The sequence below is a fragment of the Corvus hawaiiensis genome, chromosome 13 (genome assembly GCF_020740725.1).
Source record: "Corvus hawaiiensis isolate bCorHaw1 chromosome 13, bCorHaw1.pri.cur, whole genome shotgun sequence".
Lineage (NCBI taxonomy): Eukaryota > Metazoa > Chordata > Aves > Passeriformes > Corvidae > Corvus > Corvus hawaiiensis.
The window spans coordinates 6,549,936-6,572,575 of NC_063225.1; the positions used below are offsets into that span (position 1 = coordinate 6,549,936).

General features: G+C 43.7%; 1 protein-coding gene across 8 annotated transcripts in view; it reads right to left on the reverse strand.

Moving 5' to 3' along the window:
• AKAP13 (A-kinase anchoring protein 13) overlaps positions 1-22,640 on the reverse strand; it is a 206,158-nt gene that overhangs the window by 156,294 nt on the left and 27,224 nt on the right. For all 8 annotated transcript variants that reach the window (XM_048317388.1, XM_048317383.1, XM_048317386.1 and 5 more), the window contains one exon: positions 1,533-1,629. The gene's annotated coding sequence lies outside the window, so the exon portion shown is untranslated. The remainder of the gene's footprint in view (positions 1-1,532; positions 1,630-22,640) is intronic.

The window sequence follows — 22,640 nt, forward strand, 5'->3', positions numbered from 1 at the left end:
CATTAAGTAGTAACCACTTTATGAATGAAATGGTTGCCACTATAAGCACAATTATGGAAATACTAGACCAGCAGGCAGAAAAAGGAAAGGGTATGAGAATGCTGCTCCTGAATTCCAAATTAGCCCTTTTTTTTTTCCCAGATCCTTCAGAGGAGGCACACCCAGAAATCAGATGTGAGGCAAAGGCTGGTTCCCAGGCAGGTCTTCAGGTGAGAAGCTCTTGCTGCCTGTGCTAGACCGCCCCAGAAATTTCGGTGCTGTGGCTGTGTGCAAAAAGTCATCCCCCTTGGTCACCCCAGAAAGGGTCTGGCATGTTCCTCAGCAGTAAGCACTGCTTGCTGCAACTCACCATGCTCCCAAAATTAGCAGAAAGTTAAGAAACACTATGACAAATCAAGCCACATACTGCATCTGTGCAGCTGGTGTCGTGCATTCCTCCTTTAAATACGATGAACTTGGAGGCCAGCTCTCAGCAAGCCGCTTACTCATTCCTGATAAAGCAGGTTCCATTCATAATCTTGCCAAGGAAAGGACTTCATTTCTTTCTCAAGGTCTGAAAATAGGTATAATTCCCCTACTCAACTACACTGAAAAAAGGAAAACCCAAATAAATTACAATACCATACTTGTCTCTCTACAAGTAACAACAGTTTATGATTAATCCACCCAGCTGTTGCCACAGCTCAGTAACACCAAATGATTTGGACTCAGTCTTGTTAAAGTCCTGGTCTTGTAGGCAAAACCATGGAAAATATGAGGCACTGCAGAAGGTAAACAGGTTAGGGACAGTGGGAAGAGAAAAGAGGCAGCTTGCCGTGGTTTCCCTCCCTCCCTCCCTTGACAGAGCTCACACATGGCAAGCACCCATTTCCAGGCAAGACTCTGGCAGTTTCTTTGCTTCAGGCTAACAGTTTTTACACACTCGAGCCTTTTTGGAGAGAAAGGGTGTAACTCCGTGAGTCAAAACAGCTCCTGTCAGTATTGCAATAACCATGTACTCGCTTTTAGGTCAGATCCATCCTGTGATCTGGTTCACCACACCAAGAAACTGGTGTTAGCTGAAAAACAAACCCAGAAGCCTCAGCAACATGACTGCTCCGGGGCAGACAGACCGACAGCCGTTGTGGTGACCGGGAGGCACCTCAGCTCTGATCCCGGCCAGCTCCTGTGGAAATCCTGGGGCTGTAACCATATGCTTGCCCCAGGGACATGAAAGCTGTATCTTAAAATATTAGGGGAAAACAGCTGATGTTTTAAGTGTTAAGTGCTATTTTATACCATGGCATGTGGTTGATACAGGAGGCAACACCACATACCCCTTTTCTACTTCCACCACAAAGAGACTGTATTTTACGGCAAAATAACTTGCTGAATTTATTTATATCACTGTATTTGCTTTGCTATCAGCATCCCCTCCTCCTGTCAAGGCTAAGGCTGACAATCAGCTTGACAATGGGCAAACCCATTCTCCAAAACCCCTCACCTCAATCTTCATGTATACCTGAAAGAGCTGCCAGAACATTTAACCTTACTTTAACTGCATGAAGCAGTAGAGGTGGCTCCAAGATGTTCTTCAGGTCGTTCCCACACCAAGCAGGGAGTAGTAGGGCAGGTCACGACACTCAGCTCCTGGAAGAAGGAAGAAGAAGAAGGAGTCACCAGGTGCAAGGGTCAGCATGGCTGAGAGCAGTCCTAACACCCAAACTGGCACTGCTACACCTTCACCAAGGGGGATGGAAACCATCCTCTCCCTTGCTTCCCGCAGCAGTCCCATGTGGTTCCAGGAGCACACACAGGACGATGGCCACATTATGGACAGGGCTATTTATAGACACACACGGGCATCTGGCACCACCTAAGAATAACTGCGCTGAGGAGTTGTATTTACTGCTGTCCTGCTATTTGGTTTATCCCCAAAGCTGATCTGCTGTCCAGCACCATATTCCAAACAACTAAGCTGGCCTTAAGTCCTTTGCATCCATCAACACAGCCCCTCTCAGAGAGACTTCATTGAACTCTTTGTGGACTCCCTCCCACCAAGGTGTTTTAACAGGAACAAAGGTAGATGATGGCAGATGGTGACCAGCAGACGAAGCCCAAATCTACCAGGATGTCTCTGCCAAACCCTTCTGCATTGCCTGCACTTTTCCACAGGCTGACTTCCTGCTCTGGGGCAAAATCTGCTCAGCAGATTCATCTATAGGGATAGTCTCCAAAGCACACCTGGAAAGAGGAGCTAAAGTGAATCAAATGTTGAAAGGTGAAAAAGCCAAGGTTGGGCTATAGTTTATTAAATGCTGTGTGGGAGATTTTATTAGCTAAATCAAAGTTATCAAGGTATCTCAGGCCATCATTTGGTGACCACACCAGGAAAGGTTGTGGCTACACACACACCACAGAACACAAGTGCGACAACCAACTGCCTCCTCTTGTTCTACCAGAGAGAGACTCTGCCCCTGCACTCTCCCTGTTGGGAAAACATCCATAATCTGGGAATCTCATAGCCTGAGCCAACCTGCAGACCTCAAAGTGCAATTACAAGCACAGAAGTAACAATGGCAAAACGAGTTACCAGCTGGGAAAACAATTGTACTATGTGAATTAGCTGGAGAACGTACTGCACTGGAAGGTGAGGCACTGCACAACAAATCTCGCTCCATCTACACAAGAACAGCATCACCTGAACATCTCAATGTCAATTTTACACAATGTTTTTTCTTCAGATTAACAGCTAAAAGTCTCTTTTATCCATTCTGATGAGAAATGGGCAGAGTATTTGCATGGTACTACAAGGTACTGTGTTTTACTACAAATATATATACTTAGACCAAACTGGAAAAACAGAAAAAATTTCATCCTCTTATTCCTCTTAAAGTATCAGGATTGTGTATGAATTCCTTCATTGCCATGTCACACATTTCTGAATTACACTCTTATGCCAAACTGCTGGAGCTGAAAGTGGAATTACCTGAAGTCTTAAACCCCAGTTAAGAGCACACAAACACTCTCTGGATTCATTAACCAGTAAAAACCACCCTCGCAGTCACAAACAAGCAGACTGGAACTTTCCTCTGGCATTTTTGTAGCATTACTTTCAGGACCTCAATTTACAAGATGGTTACTGTTTGATAAAGCAATGATTAGCTATTTGCCATCCTGTGTTGATCTCCAAGGAACAGCTCTTTGCAAGGCACATACAACAACAATACAGTTTCATTCATTTATGAGACACTGGTAACTTGGCTTTTAATACCTTATTTGTATATTTTGGCAGAGAAAGCAGGGTTTGCTGCTATCCCTTTGAACCAACAAGGACCGTAGGTATGGCTAACACTGCTAGGGTAGATAGAGAGTATGCTGTGAATCACTGCAGGTTTTTCCTCATATCCACTAAGGAATGAGGGTGTGTGTATGGAAAGCTCACTTGGATGCTCAGGACCTGGAAAGTATTAGCAACTGGAGAAAATAAACTGGCCTAGCAATGAAAAACTAACATGGATCATAAAATTCTTCCTCACAGTTTTTTGTCTGGTTTTATTCTGTGGGAATTTTTAGATTGCTAGACGAAGAGGCAAGTAACATTAAAAAGTCCTGGAGATATGCTTTAATTCTGTATGTAAGGAGCCTGCACAATGAGTAAGGTCGTCCACACTGAAGTACTAATACCCCAAAGACCTGATTCCTGCTTGCCATGAAACTGTTACAGGACAACTCCCGCATGCCTAAGCACACCCATTTCAGAAGGATTTCCCCATGGGGATTTCTCCTCCTCCTCCTTTACTGAGAAATCATTCCCAAGTGTAGATGAACACTGACATAGCTCCTGTTTTCTGACTCTTAGAAAGATGGGTTTAAAAATCATGTTTCATGGGTGAGCTCACACTGCTTTACAAATAAAAAACTACCCAGTATTATCACAAGAAGATAATAACATACAACAGCTTTATAAAAAGCAACTTGGTTTCTACACTGCTCTGCCAATATTTCAAACAACCTCTGGATAATTTCTTCCTAAAAGGGCCCATAGTCATGATATCACATTAGAATGTAAAGAAGAGTCCTTCTGACACTTGCCTTTACACAGCCTGTCTTGCTTGGGTTTAATAAAAACAGGGGGGAAACCCCATCTCTTTTGCTAGGATGGGATTGTTTTATAGCAGACTGTTCATGGTCTTGCTATCTCCACACTGAGAGAGCTAAAGCAGAAATTACCCAGGCCACTGAAGAATTACTGAAACACTCTTAATGAAGAGAGAGGAAAACAAAAATTAAGGACAGTGTTACAGCTATTTACAATTTTAAGAAGACAACCTAACTGGCCCTGTGGATTATATAAGCAATTGCTGTAAGAGATGAGTCCTTTTTCCAAAAAAGCCCAATGGCTTAGAGGTGATCTGCATCTGATACATCCTCTAGAGGCAGAGGAGTAAAACATCAAAAGGTACTCTCGTTACATTTCTAAATTAAATGAATGGCAGTGAATAACACAGGCAAAAATGAAATTATTCTGTGTTGAAAATCTATTTGGGATGAATCAGTTGGGACTCTTAAACGTGCTTGGTAGAGCCCCAACATGTGGACCTCAGAGTTTCCAGTTATCTTGCTGATTCCTCCCCAGCAAACTCCCACCTTTCCCAAACACTCCCCAGTGCCCGGCACAGAGGAAACCACTCCTCAAATTTTTCCTTTTTTCCCTGAACCCAAACCTATTTTATTTTTCTGAGAAGCATTTCATGTTTTGTTGCTCTGCCATCTGAGCGCTTTGACACGTCCAACAAGTTCTCTCACCATCTGGTTGTAATTGCCATCTCAAAGCTTTCAACAAATTCAAAAAGCAGCATCAAGATGAGGGCACTAATGGTCTGGGAGATGGATGGCTAATTATTTGGGATTATTTGATACAGCTGGAACCTTTTCATAGACAAGACACCCAAGTACAGCCAGTCTCCAGCACCCAAACAAATCTCTGGGTTTTTTCTGAGCTTTATCTGTTGCCTGCTATAAAACCTCCTCACAATTTCATATCAAATGCTGTCAAGGGAAACCTTGCTTCTCCTCCTCATCTCCCAAATTGCTGGGTGTACAACTGCATGCTGCTGTCATCTTTTGCTCTGAATACACAGCCTATACTCATATACCATGATACTCTCGTTACAGGACATCCTTTTCCTGCTTCCATCGCATCTCCCAGGAGAGACTGGCTCACAAGACCTTTCCAGAAGTTTGGCCCATGGTCAGAACTGTGTTTCCTAATTCCTTAGAGAAGGGAATCTGGACACACTCCTTGGACAACCAGAGGATCACACCCAGCCAGCCTGGGCTTAGGAAAGGCAGGTCCTGCTTGACTAACCTGATCTCCTTCTATGACAAGGTGACCCGTTTAGCAGATGAAGGAAAGGGCACAGATGTTGTCTGCCGAGACTTTAGGAAAGCCTTTGACACCTTGTTTCACAGCATTCTCCTGGGGAAACTGGCTGCTCATGGCTTGGATGGGTGTATGATTCTGCTGCTCACTGGGTTAAAAACTGTCTGGATTGCTGGGTCCAGAGCGTGGCGGTGAATGGAGAAATCCAGTCGGCAGCCAGTCCCACCTGGTGTTGCCCAGGGCTCAGTACTGGGGCCAGTCCTGTTTAACACCTTTAACTGGACGAGGGGATCAAGGGCACTCTCAGTCAGTTTGCAAATGACACCAAGTACTGATCTGCTGGAGGAAGGCTCAGCAGAGGGATCAGGAAAGGCTGGATCGATGGGCCGGGTGGGGATCAGCCTCTTCTCCAATGTAACAGCTGACAGGACAAGAGGAAACTGCTTCAAGTTGTGCCAGGGGAGGCTTAGACTGCACGTGAGGAAAAATTTCTTCACCGAAGGGTGGTCAAGCACTGGAACATCTGCCCAAGGAATTGGTGGAGTCACCATTCCTGGAGACATTTAAAAGATGTGTAGAAGTGGCACTTAGGGACATGGTTCAGTGGTGGTCTTGGCAGAGCTGGCTAATGGTGGGACTTGATGACCTTAAAGGTCTTTTCCAAGCTATACAATTCTATGATCCTATATACATGGAAGATTAAAATATTATTTGCCTAAAATCTGCATTGCTTTGGACAAGTGTAAGTGCAGCATGATCCTCTAGCCATTGCATCAAGCTACATTTGTACTATAAAGAGTGGAGGGTAGATTGCAGCTCATCACATTTTGACACACACACAACATTCCACTGAAAGTAAATGATGGGTTTTGTTTAGAAAGCAGCATCTGACTTGGCATACTGGATGAAGAAAAGCCAAGAATTTTAAAACAATAGAAAGTAAAACATATCCATATTTCACATGTCTGTACACACTGCAGAGCAAGCAATAATATTAAGATGTTAACTGCAGTCCCATCAATCCTGATTACTAAGAGGTGGGAGACAAAAATTCTTTCATATACACAAAGTTAACTTTTGAAACCCAAACTCTTTTGACAGCGTCGCCTTGAACTCGTAAACAGAAATAGTACCATGTTGGAGTAAAAGGGAAGCAAGGCAGCAACAAACCAAGAGCACTTCCCTGCTCACTCTAGCCCTGGACAGACACAATTTTTCTCTCTAGAACTTGGAGATCTGCACAGAACTGAAAGAAGTTTGGAGTTTTTTAATTCTACCAGCAATCACAACAAAGCAGCAGAACAGAGAGACCAGTGATGCTTTATGGTTCTCTCCCTTGCCTTTTGACAGCAACCTGGGGTCATAAACACCTGTTGGGCAATAACACACAGCAACCTGTTTCTCCAGGAGGTGCCATGGGGACTCTGCAAGCAGTGAAAAAGCCCTCACCTCTGAGAGCATGGTCCTGCACAAGTGCTCTTCAAAGGTATACAAGGTCTCAGCCTTCAAAACTGAAGAAAAGAAAAACTGGAAAGAATAATAATATTTTTGTTACCCATTAGTTTTTACTAATAAAAGCAGGACTTGGTCCAGAAATTTGATCTTCTTTAAACTGCAGCCTGTCACCACGTTCATCCTAAACAGAAACTGCTTCTTTTCAGACAGCCTTGTTAAACCACATCAGGATTGAGATAAGGACTTCAAACTGTTTCCACAAGACCATCACAGCCGACTGTCTGTGAGAGATATTAAAACTTAACTTGTGGACAGTTTAAAAATCTGTGCAAGGGATTAGCACTTCACCAAACCACCACGGCAAGACCACCACTCTCCTTCTTACTGAGAACCTGTATCAGAGTGATTAGCTAAAAAACAAAGCAAACAACAGCAAGTTGCAGTAACATCTGAAGTCCTCAGACACTTCTAAAACACTCTTCTTTAAAAAACTCTTTTAATTCTGCAACAGGTTCTTCTCCTTCGCTTCTCCTCTACCATGACATTCAGGTGACAGTCTCAGTGAGTTGTGCCTTTTTGCTAGAATGGAGCAAAGCTCAAAAAAAACCCCTCCAGAAGACCAGGAAACAGAGGAAGCACAGTGAAGGACTACTTCAGCAGGGCCATCATCAAGAGCTACCAACACAATGCCTCAAAGGCACAGGAAAATGCCACTTAGCCACAGTTTCCCACTTAACAGAACGGGCCTATTTTCTTAGAAATACTGGGTACAGGTTGTGACAGGACATGCTAGACATTTCCTGGGGAGGCGACATGTCGCCCCAAGAACAGTATATGGACCCTGAGAGAAGGCAGAGTGATTTGAAACAAGATTCACGTGAAAAATTCAGGTACTTTGAAGGGTCGTCTAGTCTATCACCCTGCTCAAAGCAAGGCCATGACATCAAGGTTATGAAACAATCCACATGCTTCCATTGTTCAAAAGTGTCCCAGTCAATGTGGCCTGTTTCTCAGTTCCCATATCTAAAATTGAGCTAAATAAGGTAATTGAACTCCATCACCATAGAAAGAAATCAAACTCGCCATTAGTTCAAAGCATTCCTGCTCCAGCCATGAAGCCTGAACAATTCACTTGTTTAATCTGACTTTCCCCATGTACAAAATTGATTTTCTTCATTTCCACAGAGTTTACAAAAACAATCAATAAAATAAATAAATAAATTTTTACTGTACCTAGAAGTCTTGTGACAAAGAAGGGAACGTGTACATGTTGAAACCAAACACCAGCATGTAACGTGCACTGACACATTAATTGATACAAGGCTTTCTCCTCCATGTTAAGGAGGTATCTTGGTATAAAAGATAAAGAGCAAATCTATATTCTTGTCTCCCACTGCAGCTCCTGCCAAGCCCAAGGTCCCTCTGTGCTGAGCACCACGGATGCAGCAAGAATCCTTCTGCCACCATATTAAACCGAGAAATGCTGGGAGGGGACACAAAGAGACAGAAAATGACACAACTTGCCCAAGGCTTTAGAGCTAGCTGCCAGTACAGTCTGTAATCTGGCTGGTATCACCTCTCCACCCACAAAGCAGCGATGGTTCCCCCTTTCTTCAAAAGCTGTCTCCATCCCCACCCGCTGCTGCCTGGCTCTGCCTAACACCCGCCATGCAACCGTGACATTAAGTCACTTCACTGCTCGAATCAACATGCCACTGGAGCTGCCCAGCACTTAATTATACGAATTAGGAGATCTGTATAATGGTCCTAAACCAGTAATGAAAGAGAAGGTTTAATGATGCAACAAAAACCTGCAACGCAGCACTCAGATTATGGGTGGGTTACACAACAGCTCGAACAATTCAGCATTTAGGCTGCAGACTTGCATAGCGCACATCACATTTTCCCAGAGCCATCATCTGACTCCAAGCACATGAGATCCACTCAAACACAGCCTTCCTGCCTCCTTTTGCCCCAGAAGCTCAAGGACGAAGGTGAGGCTAAGTTTCTGAGCAGTAATCATCCACATCCAGGAGAAGAGATGCCCCAAGCAAAGTCAGCCCTTTTCCCAAACTCACACTCAAACTCAAAGAGATTTATCTGAAGCCTGTTCTAGCAACCACTTGTATCTCACAAGTAGTGCTTGCTCCTCCCAGCATTAACACCCCATCACACAGAGATGACATAACTCCAGTGAAACCTGTTCAGTTGACAACTGGAGTGACTTTTGCATTGTGCCATGTGAGTTAACTCCCAGCTGCAGCCTGGTTTAAGAAAGTATTATGAGCACAGCTTTAACAGAGATATCACCCATGAACTGACAGCAAATAAGACAATTTAGGTATTTGATGAGCACTCAGCATGAACTGTTCATATGGAAGAGAATGCTCCTACCCCAAGACTTCTGAACAGGGTTTATTACTAAATAAGCTCAAACACTTCCAGATAGTATTGATTTCCATCCATAGCACTTATACAGCTTAAGGGAGAAATCATCTAGTTTGAAATATTCTTTTAGAATCTATTGACCTTTCATGTCAATAAACACAATACCAAATTGCAGCTTAGCAGGCTTATTTCACCTTTATTTTTTGTAAAGTGCTCAGATGAAAAGCACTATACCAGCATCAGGGCTGAGAAGTATTATTTAGATTTCAAAAAGCAGGTAAGTGCCATGGTCAATCCACATGTTCAATATCAAAGGGCTCAAAAGAAAACTGATAGGACCAAAACTGCAATGGGGAAGGAAGAGTGATAGTATCAGCTGGGAAGCTGCTTATCAATATTTGCACATGCTTGTTCAAACAAAAGCCTCAACAAGAGATGCTGTGCGTTGTCTAGAAACCCTTTAAAATGTTGCTAGTATGTCACTGCTCTTAGTGGAAGAATGTCATACTCATATTCCTCTGTCACCTGTAAAATACACTATTAATTCTATTAAAATCCACAATGGAAACTTCACCTCCATGTATTACCATTCCTGCACTTTTTTGCCAAGGCAGAAGGTAGCACAGGGTGCTTTTACAAGCCACTTACAGCTGCAACAGATCTGCATTTACTACATCAAAGCAGATGGCTGGAAACAGCCAGCATGCAACCACGGAGCATCTTTTACCCTGCAAACCCTTCAGCAGGTTGCCAGATTTGTTTTCATATAGATCAACTTCTCTTTTCCCTCCCTCTAAACAAAAAGACTGTTCTCATTCAGCTGCCCTTTTTTCCCCCTTCACAAATGCAGACACGGGCAGTAAATTCCTTTTTAAAGAGGCAGATCATAGCAAGGCAGTGTGTTACAAGCAGAAGAGCAAGGGACATTATCAAATAGCACATGGCACAGATTTTTCCCAGTATCCAAAGAGTCCAGGGCATGTAACTCCAAGTGCATGCCAGGGGAGGAAGCAAGCTTTTGCCACCAGCAAAAAGATTCCTGAAATAAGACAGCAAATGCTCTCAAAGCCTGACATCAAATACAACCTGAGATTAACTGACCCTGCTACTGGCTCTGCATTCACACAGCAAAATGAAATCCTGAAGGTGCCTGCATCCTCACATGTGTTTCACACACGGGCTAGAGGTGGCCAGAGTCAGACCTACTCATTATTTTCTCTGCAAAGCATACTCCTCCCCGTTAATCAAGAGTTGCAGCCAGTCACCCAACTAGCACTGTGATGACTTCACTGCCAGCTGCTAGGCATCCTGAGAAAAACAAAAACAAATTACACGAGGGCTATGGTCACTTACCAAATCCTACTACAGATATACCAGGCTATTGGGCAACTTTGCTGACGTACCTGCCAGTACATCAGGGACTTACTGCATCTCTTCCCCAACCATCCCCTGAAGCAAAGGATCTTTAGTTACAGCAATGACAGCAGTTTTCACCCAACAGAACACCCTCCCCCTCCTCACCTACCCCAAGCAGGTACAGCAGAGGAGCTTTTTGCTCAGTGAAGGAAAAATAAGACGTTAAAGCCAACTCACTGCTGGGCCACACCCTTCCCCCAGTGCACCTGTAAACGACCGCTTGTGCAACAGCACTCGAGCGTCAACAGGACTGTGGGCACTACCCAGACACGCACACAGCAATCAAGCAAAGGCACTACCTGCATTTCCACGTGCACGCAGGGTTATCAAGTGCCTATCTACACCTATGCAAGTGGTGATTCACCTCTTGCAAACCCAGCCTCAAACTGTTGCTATCTCCTCTTTCCTGTATTCCTGCAGTTGTGGCTGATCTTCCAGTCACACATCGCCTGCCTTCTTCAGGACTCGATCATCATCCAGCCGAGCACCAAATAGGTTAGCTGGTAACAAAATAAAAATAAAACTTCATGAAAAGTAATTCAAACCCCCGACAGGTTTTCCTGACGTGGGAGGGTGTCTTCAATTGCAGCCACAGTCTTTTCCATACAGCGTGCATAGCCTCATCAATGTATTTTAGTATCAGGAAAAGTTTTTGCTCCCTGCTTTGATGAGCTGATCACAGCCTGCTTGTGGTAACACATTTTGCTTGCCATCTGACCCAGAAGAAGACTCTCAGAAAGCATCACCTCTGTGCACAAAGTGCATCTTGCAGAGGGCACCAGCGGATATTTTCCCAGCCACGCACAGATGCTCGCTAGTTTGTCCCAACACAAAAGCTTTAATAATCCACCTGCCATTCCAAGAGCATGAATAAATCCCCTACCTGACAACAGAGAGGAATAACCCTAGCAGTAAAAGCAGTGCTCTGTAAACCATCACTTCATGAAACAGATACCTGTGCCCAGACTGACCGGTCCTCGATCAGTGTCTAAACCACGGATCCAGTTTTCTGGTCTTGGAGCACCAGTTTGCTCAACATTTCTGTTATTTTCTTCTGCAGGAGAACATTTTAAGACAGAGATTATACCACAGTATTTAATATTGTTCTTTACCTTGTGTCAAATGCTTTTACTCTCTGTGCTTTTCATTTGTTGATGCTTGAGCTACCTTTTTCAAGATAACGACTTTACTTTTGGGGTTTTTTTCCCCCCTCCAGGTGCCCTGCCCTTAACAGCAGCAGACTTAAATCCACACATTATTCCACACGACACATGCTCCTAAACAATGTTTTTCTGATCTGTATTTACAAAATGCTCCAACATACACTTCATTAATGACAACTAAGGGCACATGCACTTTTTCCACAGCATGTTTAGGATTAGAAGGAGTTAAGCCACGGAAAACAGTGACACATTGATGCCAATTTAACTTCTGTGTGTTCTATGCACAAATAATAAGAAATAATATGCTTTAGATAAATGAATAAGTTCTGGCACTTCTACAAATAACAGAAAACAAAGACAGCAGAATTTAATGTCTGCCCAGAAATCTAAACAAAGAACGGGTTTAGACGAAGAAAAAGATGAAGAAAACAAAAATACAAGGGGTGCAAGCGTACGGCACAGGCATTTAGCACTAGAGGTTGCTAGAGATCACAGACAACCCATCAGATCCCAAAAAGTGGTCAGTGGCACAGGTGAAAAAATGCTCCTTCACTAAGAGCCACAGCCTCAGAGAAAATCTCAAACAGCCTTTTGAAAAGCAAACAGATCTCGCAGCTCTTGGATCATCCAGGGAAACCTGACACTGACCAGTGCTGGGAAGACACAGCTAAACTTTAGAGGTGCTCTTCTGCAGGTCGTTGCCAAGCCTCCTCCAGTGAGGGACTTCATCTCTAGTAAGGTTTCAACAACTGCTTTATGCCAGCCCCAAACAGTTGCCACCAAGAGGTTTTGTTCAGCTCTGAGTTGCCACCAGCCACCCATCTGCTGCTTGCTGGACCAAGGGTCAGCCAGGTCGACACCCATGTTTCTTCTGACACATCAGTTTTGTGCTGGAGTGGGTTCCCTGATGTGGGAGAAGAGGCCTGAGTGTTGGGACATCCCAAGGAAATCCCTGTGTGCTTGGAGGAGAGCCAGCTGAGGGACCCGGGGCTTTCCCCAGGGACTTACTTCCCCAGGGACCTACGGGAAGGGCTCTTTATTGGCTTCTAAATTCCTCAGGGTGAGGCTCTTTCTGACATCTAAATTCTTGGCAGTGACGAAAGAGGAGGAGATCTCCTGAACTCAGGTGGAGGAAGGACAGTAAGCAGAAGCCGATTAATTCCTAAGCAACAGAGATCTTCCCATGCAAACCTCCAGAGGCCATGGGCTAGGGAGCACGCATGTGATTAAGGAGGAATGGCAAAGGTGGGGCCAGTCACAGAAAAAGAGAAAAAACGAAGTTTTTCCAGTGTTTCTAGAGGAGATAAACATCTACCTACTGAATTTTATTTATTTGAGGGTGAGAGGTTGTTTCTTTTCTTTTTTGAGATGACATTAGGGTCAAAAGCAAGAGTTAGGATGATTGAAGCCCTGCTTCTGTTGAAGGCTGAAGAATTTCACCTTCGCATTCCTCTCAAGCCCATAACTTCAGGATTAGGCCCATTTCTAAATGCTTACAGGAGAAATTCAAAGTTGAAAACCAAGCCAAATAACCCCAAGGGATTTGTCTTCAGTAACTTTTCCACAGCTTGAACTACAGCTGTTTTCCTTTACAAATTCCACCTCTCAACCGCCAGAGCACTAGGAGAGGAAAGCAGCAAAGTGCTATGGTTGGAAACAAAAGCTCAGCGTGGAGATGAAGCAAAAGATCAAATCCAGTTCTGCTGCAAGCAAGACTGACCACTGACACACTGATTTAGTTCCTTCTGTGCAAGAACTCTTGAGGCTGGCCTTCCTTTTTCCATCATCAAGGGTACAGAACAAAACTATGAGCCAACCAGGACAAAAAGGTTTTTTTGCATGCCTGGAACTAGCAAGTAATTTCTCAGACCTATTTTAAAATAAAACATAAGTCTCCAATGGAAGTAAAAACCAAGTTCTTTATTCAAATCCTGCATGCCCCACCTGACCACGGTTTTGAAGCATCTCTTGCCAGCCTCAACCATTCCTTAGGCAACTGAGGAAATGAAATACAAAACATTAAACAATGTGGATGGTCAGACTTAAGCCAACAAAGACAAGGAAATTGCAAGTTAAGCTTCTTGCTCTCCCCTTGATTCACCTTGTTTTGTTCAGCTACTGCTCTGTTCCCAGACCATTCCTCTCTCCCAATGCCAAGAGCAACAGGACAAAGAAAACAGCATGGTCTAATCATAGGTGGCATTCCCTCCTATCCACGTCTTGTTTGTCACCCAAAAATCCCAATACAAGCACATCTGGTTTCTTACTTCAGGAGCCTTGCTGGAATTAAGTGCTACAGCTCTGCTTGACTGGAGGTCCAGATGTGCCCCTTCCTCATGGTGATGGGGACATTCTCTGGCCAACATCTCCAACACAAGAGGTTGCAGCAGCAGGACAAACCTGACATTCCACTATCTTGTACAAAGACCAATAAAACATGAATGATATTTCTATTCCCAAGAAGAAAGATCACAAACTGCAGAGGGGAAAAAGAAGCAGGGCTGAAACTCTGGCAAGCCAATGTCTTTTCAAAGTAGAACAAAAAGCAATCTTTAAAATAAAGGCCTCCAAGATGGTAATTTTTCTTCACCAATAGCATGTACTGTTTACAGTCACAGAGTGAGTTTGCAGCACTTCAGTAATGGATTAAAGAAGTTTCATAAGCTTGTAAAGAAAAATACTTCAAAATGTGTGCATTAAGAAAGCATATATGTTACATAAAAGGCAAAACATGGGCTAAATATCAAGTGCTGTTACAAATTTGGGGAAGACTAAAACCATCTTTTATTTTCCATACTCTATGGGAAGGATCCAACATAGGACACAACTGCTTAATTGGGAAAAAATGCACGTGGCTCAAAGCCTACAGGCTGTCTTCTGATCAGATGCAAATGATGAGTATCTCAGGGCTTCTACAGAAGGTTTTGAAGAAAGGCCACACTACCAACCCATCACTGTATTTTAAAGGGATTCACAATATTACTCCATTTCTTCTTCACATTGTCTTTCAACAGGACAAATCTTTCTCATGGCATAGTGTAAAACTAAAACCTTAGAAAGACAAAAGACAAGAGCACCAATCTGGGGACTGAAGATGTGCAAAATATGCTGGTGAACTCATTGGGAAGCATAACACAGGGAATAAAGTCCACTTCAAGGATCCATCAGGTCTCTGTTTTGCTTTTCTTTTCTCAGTTGAATATATCTGCCAAAAGGATTGCTCAACACTTTCCAGCTGTAATTCTCCCCTACTACTGGATCTGACTTTTCCAGGAGTATCTCACAGTTCAGTCACTGGTAACAGGTCTTCCATCACAAAACCTTAGAGACGTCCTTCATTAGCAGTGCTATTTCCACAAGCATCCAGGGTGTTAACAAGCCCCACATGCATAGGGATGAGGAGATGGAGGAAGTTCATAAAAAGGTTTGCTCACTATGAAAATCATCTTCAACTTCCCACAAGTATGGTTCCACAAACACTTGCAGTAAGGCAGGTTGTATTATTCTCTTCTCTCTTGCCCAATAGTTGCTATTAGTGGATCTGGCAAGGCACCATGTGACAGAAAAATGCAGCTGCTTTTTTGGCTCAGAAGCCTCTACAAGAGCCTGTGAGCCATGAAACAAAAGGCCCACAAAAAAGCAAAAGAGAAGAATGCAGATTCAGTTTTCTTTTTATTGTAAGCATGTGTCTCTACTGCATAGTCCTGATGCACATAAATGACAAAAAATATAAGTCATTTTGAAGTCCCTTTAGTCAGGTAACTTGGGCTCCATCTGCCCGAGGCCACTTGACATAAAAACAGAATGGAAAGACTGCCACTGACCACAGAGAGTCTGAGCCACCCAACACAGCACGTGCCCTCATGTGCCTCTGAGCTATGCTTTTCTACAAGTCTAGGGTAATGTGGGGGGTTTTGCTGTTTTGGTGGTATTGATTCTTTTTGTAGAATTTCTCCCAAGAAGCCCAGGATCCCCTCATTCCCAAAGCATAAGGCTGAGCTCTTTTGCACCACCGCCTTGTAGTAAAACATCCCTCATCTGCCTGTTGCACTGCAAGTAAAGTTTAAAATGCAACACTTTGTCTAACATGTGTCGAATTTCTCTGATTAACAAAATGACAATTTACTGTCTTCATTACTCTCACCTCTCATGACTGATCAAATGTTTCAACCTTTTTCTTTTTTTCAAATGAAAGCAATCCAAAGGCACCCCCTTCCCAGACTGCTTGGAGTGGATATGATAAACACGAGGCACAAGGGAGCGTGAGAGCTATGTGGAAGAATGTCTCAGGACTTCTCTTTATCACCAGCCCATGGATTCTGTCAGCGAGAAGCTGTTCCCACACTACTTCATGTCTTCTGCCTGCAGGCAGCAGCCCAGCTCTGAGCCAGCTCAACAAAACCAGGCTGAAGGAGAGCAATGGAAGGGGAAAACAAGGCATCAAGAATAACCCTTCAGTCAGGATCAACAGCGCAAGTCCACTGACGTTTCCATCCTCTGAAGAGGTTTTGTATTGGGTGGATGGAACATGACAGAAATGAACACTAAAGGTGCACAGAGGCAAAATTGCACAATGCTGTTCATGCACCTACCAAAAATGCTGGTTCTCCTCAGTCCAGCTGCTGCATTAATATATAACCACCTTAGAAAAATGATCCTTTATGTCCTATACTCCTCCAAATAGGAAGTTGAAAAGCCAGCAGCTTGCGTTTCTTCCCATTTCAACTGGGTCCCATCAGCACCCCAGTTCTTGCACCCAGCATCACTCCTGTTAAAAACCAGCTTTGATCATTGCTGTTGGCCCCACAAACTTACTCCACATCAGCACCCATGATGATTAACCACCAAAACAAGCACATATCTTGTCTCCCAGGTACACTGTGTTCCTAGGGAAACATTGTTGTTGCAAGACAATGCAAGGCAGAGGCAAGAACTGGAATGAAAGTTCCCTAAGGCAGACAGAAAATCCTTAAGTGATTTTTGATAGAGAATTTTCCAGCCCTTTCTGAACTGGAGCGACAGAAGGAAAAAACCACTAAATATCACCCCGCACCTTCAGAGAGCAAGGAGTGGAACATAAGCAGCAAGAGGAAAGTTCTTCAAACAAATGTCACCAGATGCATCACAGCTTAAATGGAAACGATGAGCATCCAGGTTGTTGGTGTTCAGATAACAGTCACATGCAGTAGGATTGAGCAAGGTGTTCAACACATGCAAAGAATTCAAAGAGTTTGCTCAAACACAGCAAAGAAATACAGGTATAACCCAACACAGAGACAACCACAGGAGCTTAAGGAATGTACCTCAAAAAAGCGTAGGCGTCATTAAGTTTGTTTTGTAACTTTTGCTCAGTTTGAGGACCCAACTCTGTCCAGTCTCCAGTGAGGGCCACTCACTTTCGCTTCACATGGAGAGGGCTCCCCTCTCCAACTTATCACTCTCCTAAAAGTGCTGCTAGCTAGAGAAAGATTTGAAGGCTGATGTTGGATCTTTGGGTCTGATAGGTCTGATACAAGGTCTCTTTTGGGAGCAGAAACTCCCAATTTCCCCATGAAAAGGCAACTCCCAGAAAATTCACTCCTACTCCACCACCCTCTTGTATTGCATTACAGGGCTTTGCTGCTCCTGTGCATTCCAAGTCATGGACAAAGTCAGGAACCTCCACCAATGCTCAACCAGCCGTGCTCAGGTTGGTTAGATATTATAACACCACAGTACCTAAAACTGCCCTTTCAGGCACTCTGTGCCAGGCAGCCTACAAACACCACACAGAAACACTGCTGCATGTGGAAAGACATTATAATCTTTGCCAATGTTCTTTATTACTGTTCAGGAAATGACGGGCTCATTTTTCAGAGTGGTAAATTCCAATAAATTCTTCTTCAACTGGATGGAAATCTGAAAGTTTAACAGACATAATAAATCGTGTATTATCTGTATTACCAAGCCAGCCTTACACAAACAAATACATCTAAATTAGACTGTAATCTGCAAATCTTCCTCCATGTGAATAGCAGCTCTGATTTTAGTGGAGCTACTCCCATCAAGGAAAGAGGGGTCTTCTCTTTTTACACTATGTAAACCATGGGAAGGAAATTCCTCCCACACAAAGCTCTCACATAATATAATCCCTGCTGCATCTTGCTCCTGGCTCATAGGTTGAATATTCATCTCCACACAGCTTCAAAAGGTGTACACTCTTCAGCATCTATCAGGCACTTTTTTCTTTTGTAAAATGAGGAATGTACTGTGAATTGAAAGAAGTTTGGGTGGGTTTTTTTGCATTCCCTTGTAAGAACAAGATTTATGTCCCTTGCAATTAAAAAAAAAATTATAGTCCAAAAGCATCTCTAAAACCTTTAAGGGACTAAATATAGAGACCGACTTGGAAGATGACTCCTTACAACCATCTCCAACACTAATAGTTCTTTCCAGCCTAGGGCTCTAGGTAATGATTGTGCATCAAGGTCATGTTCTTGCCTGGACAAGTTTATTTGCTGTATGTTTTTAGTAACATACAGACCATACATCTTAGAAAGTCACAGCAGCACAGAAGCATAGAGGCTGACAGCAGTCAGGAAAGAACGCCAACTTTTCCAGTATTATCCAAAGAAGTCTGCAAACATCATCCTGCATCACTATTAGTGCCTAAAAATCCTACACCCCCATCTATATGTCTGCAAGAGGACTTCTCACGTGGCATCATTTATCACACAAGAAAAGGGGACAATGCACAAGGGTCATATTTGGACATATCTTCCTTATCTACTCTACAGGACCTGATTTTTAAAGTTGCTCAAATAGCTCCGACACTGTACATTAAAAGAGAAAAATCACCAAATGACACCAGTAACCTCCCAACACACTCTCCAACCTTGAGATGACAAGCATCTTGTTGATCTTTTTCCCCAGGGCTTGGGAAAAAGCTGGGAGAGACAGCAAGCAGTGGCAGATGCAGAGCACACACCCTCGTCATTTCACTGGAGAGGGGACAGGTTACATCATAAATCAACTTTGTCTTAGGAGGCCACATTGATAAATGTCACTCCAGAGCCTCCAAGTGAGTGACACTTCAACTATTCCATGGTGCAATAAGGACATAAGTTTAGAAAAAACTATAGTTGCAATCAATTCACAGGAACACCAACAAGCGAGCTCTATGGTTCTTATGTTCATCCCTTTTTCTTTCATCTTTATACAGTTAATTTAAAATATCAATCTGTGCACAAGCTTTTCAACCTATGCAATACAGAGACCAATGGTCAGGCTTCTTAAATGCTCTGATTAACTACCAGCAACTTATGCCTTCAAGTATCTGATGTTTAATTAAAAAACAAGGATTAAGCCAAATTGGTTTGTTAGTCAGATCAAGGTCAGCTGATGTAAAGAGACTACAATCTTAACAGATTTTCGTTATTGCATTGCAAGGCTTGAGTACTTTGTTTCATTATGCAAATGTGCAGAGGTCATGACAGAGCCAGCACTCAAAAAATCATTCCAAGTCACTAAATGTATCCCAGGTTCTCGTAATTCCTCTCGCAAATAAAGAGCGGCAAATGTTTATCCCTCTGTTTTCCCCAGTGTTACTGGTTTACGTTCCTGTAGCTGAGGCAACCACACCACGCCAAGCAGCTTTCAGCCTTTCAGAAAGATTAACTTCTCAAACAGGCACAAACAGCCAAGGTTCAGCTCCAGCCAGCCAAGGTGAATGGCAGACACTCAACTCATGGACCAGAGCACAGCACACGAGACCATGTGATGACCTCCTCGTTGAAATCATCCCCCCATCTAAAACTCCACTCACAGCAGGGTCAGCTCTGAAGTTTTTAGATTACCCCAGGTTTGAGTCGTTTGCAGAACGTCATTCCTTGCTAAACAAAATTATGGAAAAAATGAAGTAAGGAAGAAAAAAGATTGTAATGACTGCCTGGAAAGAAGATGGAAAGGAGCACAGCAACAAATGCAAAAGGCATCCAGAACAAAATTTCATCAGTGACAACACTCATGACACCTCACAGCAATGCCAGGACTGAGGAATACTTTAAATTTGCAAAAAATGCCAACTTTCCAGGCCCTGCTGCACAGTGAACACCACAAAGACAATGGCAACTGAAGTCTAGATTTTCCAAGAGACTGCAACTCCAGGACTCCCAGGAATGTTGGACACAGCTAAGCATAAATAAAAGCAACACATACATCAGTTGAACAAGTGCTAACCAAGTCTAACTAAAACTGTACAACCAACTTCCTCATTCCCTTTCTTCCTCTCGCATCCCTGGGAAAAGACATGAAATACAAGTTATTGCTGCAGTAGGCAAACATTAATAGTGACTGAAACCACTTAACCATCTATTCTTCCTTCCCTTCATTTTTATTTTAAGAAAACCCACAGAACCCCCCACCCTCAAGAAGGGTTCCAGCATAACACAATTTTTCATCCTTTGCTAGATTGAGTATAGACCTAATTTAGGATTAAGTGCAACTCAACACACAAGCCATATTATTCAAGCCTTATTTCAAGACATAAATATCCAAGATTAAGAGATGCTGAGAGAATTGGCTAACAGGACAAGACAAAGGAAAACTAAATTCTTCCATATCATCCATGCAGCGAGCTCATTGCACAAGGGCAAGGAACTGAACCTGAGTATGTGGCAATTGATGGGGACTACTCACGCTTATTTTTCAGGGATCTGCCTAACACTTCAGATTTCACAAGAAAAACACTGTGTTCCACAACTCAGCTCTACTCCTTTTCACTTAGCTCAAAGTGTGACCGACGGTAGGAGCCTGATCAAATTCCTTGCTTTATCCACGCCTGAATTAAAGCCTTGGCTCAGCAGACCAAGTTACATGAGCTTTCCCTTTTTCAGAGGATGCCGGCCATTAGTGCTGGTGCCAGCTCTGCAGGTAACACCAGCAAGTCCCAGGGAGCTTCAGTTTGGTTACAAAGAGATTTCATCTCTTGCTGAAGCAGTTGGTATTTCTGCATCTCTTGTTAGACACTCCAGTGCTGTTTGCATCTGCCGATAACATACTTGAAAAATACTCTTGAAAAATCCAGCCTACTCTGATCTGGGAAGTGGGAATTTCTTCAAATAACTAATCAAATCATGCTCACATGGGTGGGTTTCAGCTCTCTAGCACTGATGAATATCAAAGAAAAGTTTCAAAATGTTTATGGGTCAGTTAGAGGCAACATAAGTGCCTCACAAAGGCAGCAGTTGCCATTAAAGGATGATTCTGCCCCTGGCCACAAGAGCCACATCAACTCCAAATGAACCTTCCCCCAAACTCTCCTGGAAAAGCACCTTCTCACTCTGTCCCTGCCACAGGGAGCACATGCACACACATCCATCTGCAACCTCAGTCCAAGTCCAGCTGCTGCCTCTTCTTCAGCTCCAGGGATCTCCACGACCCCCATGGAGAGAACAGCAGCTAAGGTTCACCCAGCTCATCTCTGGGGAAGCAAATCAAAGTCCAAATGGTTTCCCTAAAGGGCACCTGCCAGACCTCTGTGCAAGAGAGACAAGGAAGGAAAGGGAGGAAGAAAGCTTTTGTTTGCTGCCAGGAACCAGAGCACAACCTCATGGATGTGGGGAAGAGCATTCCTGGAACAGGCCATGGGGTGATGATAACCTTCAAAGGTGCTTCTATGGAAGAGATCACAGAATGGTTTGGGTCGGAAGGGACCTTTAAAGACCACCTACTCCAACCTCCCAGTCATGGGCAGGGACATGTATCACTAAATCTGGTTGCTCCAAGCCCCCTCCACCCTAATTTTGAACACTTGTGGAGCAGAACTGCTTGCATCTCAAGGGACAGACTCACAAATCTGTGACAGGAAGGCGGACAAGGAAAGGACTGATGGCTTGGGTCAAATGGGATGAGTGAGCAAAAAGGAGAGGACTGGGTCAGGAGGAGCCTGTGCGACTCAGCCAAGCACTCGCGCAGCAGGAGCTGGAAATCTCCACGTTTAAGAGCATGCACACGCAAATGCAATATTTTACAATCCTACAGCACTTTTAAAGTGCTCCAAGTGCTTCATAATTGTTAATTAAGCAATAGTAGTCACAAATTAGAAGCATAAGACTGAGATACAGCTATGTCAGTTTTTAACAGTATGATAGCTATCATGGTTTAACCCCAGGCAGCAACTCAGACCCACACAGCCACTCGCTCACTCCCCTCCAGTGCAATGGGGGAGAGAATTGGAAGGGCAGAAGTGAGAAAACCCATGGATTGAGTTTAAAAACAAAACAGGTTAATAGGTAAAGCACAAGCTGCACAGTCAAGCAAAGCAATACAAGCAATTCATTCCCCACTTTCCAAGGGCAGGCAGGTGTTCAGCCATCCCCAGGAGCCCAGGGCTCCATCACATATAATGATGACGCGGGAAGACAAATACCATCTCTCTGAACATCCCCCTCTGCCTGCTTCCCCCAGCTCTACATGCTGACCATGCCTCCCTATGCTCTGGAATATCCCTTGGACCATCTGAGGTCAGCTGTCCCGGCTGTGTCCCCTCCCAACTCCTTGTACCCCAATCTTGCTCACAGGTGGAGTGGGTGTGAGAAGCAGAAAAAGCCTTGGCTGTGTGTAAACTCTGCTCAGCAGTACCAAAAACATCCCTGAGTTATCAACAGTTTCCAGAGCAAATCAAAAACACAGCCCCATATTAGCTACTACACAAAGAATTAACTCTACTCCAGCCAAAACCTACGGAAAACTTTGGGAATGAAAGCTACTTTTAAGAAGTCACATAACCCTACTCCTCCTGCCTCGCAGACCCCGGGCTGTGTCCCACATCCAGGCACTGCAGCATTCTCTGAAAGAGGCTGGTGTTGAGGATT